Source organism: Haplochromis burtoni, unplaced genomic scaffold (assembly GCF_018398535.1).
Source record: "Haplochromis burtoni strain Fernald_Lab_line unplaced genomic scaffold, NCSU_Asbu1 Contig_375, whole genome shotgun sequence".
Taxonomy (NCBI): Eukaryota; Metazoa; Chordata; class Actinopteri; order Cichliformes; family Cichlidae; genus Haplochromis; species Haplochromis burtoni.
The window spans coordinates 588761-589977 of NW_024582736.1; the positions used below are offsets into that span (position 1 = coordinate 588761).

A 1217-nucleotide genomic window follows, 5' to 3' on the forward strand; every position below is an offset into this window, starting at 1 on the left:
TTCAGTCAGTAAATAAAAATACAAACCTCGCAGACATGACGCCAAATGAAAGTGTCCACTGTTTCAGCCTGGACTGCAGCAGAGGACTCACACACAGCCTGTCTGTCTAAAGGTCCAGCCTCCACCCAGAATCTTGCAGGGGCCTTTCTGAGCCTGAGACCCACTTTTAACCACCAGATGGCGCCTCATTCCAAGGCACAGCCTCTCTATAGTTTTGCATGAACTTTTACTAAAGTGATACAGCGATGCAGCTTCAGGTGGTTTTAATTTTTATTTTTCATGCAACTTAGCTTATAAACCAACACATACTTGATACAATTTAATATCAGGTCCCATCCAGAGTCTCAGTGAAATGTTTCTCATGTATTGTTTCAGTGTAAAGGGGGGTAAGAGAAGGGTAGACACTATATTCATTGAGTAGATAAAGTAGGCTGTGCAAAAGTAAGGTGAAATGTAAATCTAGGGAAAGGCAGGGGTCTATGCCCTGAACACAAGGGAGCGTACTGAGCTTTCAAACCGCTGCTGTCAAACAGCAGAAAATGTTTTCTCAGAAATGAAAGCCTCTGTGCTTTAAAATTCACCAACATGCTAAAATTAAAAGTTAACGGCCTAGATTAAATTTAGTTCTTTGGAAAAAGGTTAATGGTCTCACTCTGCCCAGGAATGTAGCTGTCCTGGTTTACCTCTGAGCAGGAGCATGCATATTTGTTAACTATGTGAGCATGTCCTGTAGAGTGACCACATGTCAACAGCATTATTATAGTAGGTTACACTGTAGTGGCGTGATATATATCACCAGTACAGAGGTCAGAGGTGGGTGTACCTCACCACTGAACCAGGACTCTTGTGCAGAACACATCTCATAAGTTTAATGAGTGTTCTGTCATTTAGAGCCACAGCAGTTCACACGTCTAAACTCAGCAGCATTCAGATTTTGTGCCGCCTCACAGCGGACAGACTGATGACCTGTCCAGCGTGTACTCTTCCTCTCACCTTATGAAAGTATGAATAACCTCTTTGTGTGTGTGTCATTTACCCAAATAAATAAAATTGAAGATTATATATGTATTAACCCTAAACCAGACCTTCCCAAAGTGTGGGGCGCAGAGCCATGCAGGGGAAAACAAAAATCGGACACTGCTAGCACGGGGCCCACACAAACGCAAAGCAGGAGATGAAGCATAGCTGAATATGTTTCCAAACCAACTTCATTCTAA

At 42.7% G+C, this 1217-nt stretch overlaps 1 long non-coding RNA gene across 1 annotated transcript in view; it reads right to left on the reverse strand.

The window, feature by feature from the left end:
- LOC102309376 overlaps positions 1-139 on the reverse strand; it is a 2160-nt gene extending 2021 nt beyond the window's left edge. The window contains exon 1 of the long non-coding RNA XR_317127.3: positions 27-139. This is a non-coding gene — a long non-coding RNA (uncharacterized LOC102309376). The remainder of the gene's footprint in view (positions 1-26) is intronic.
- Positions 140-1217: the final 1078 nt, after the last annotated feature.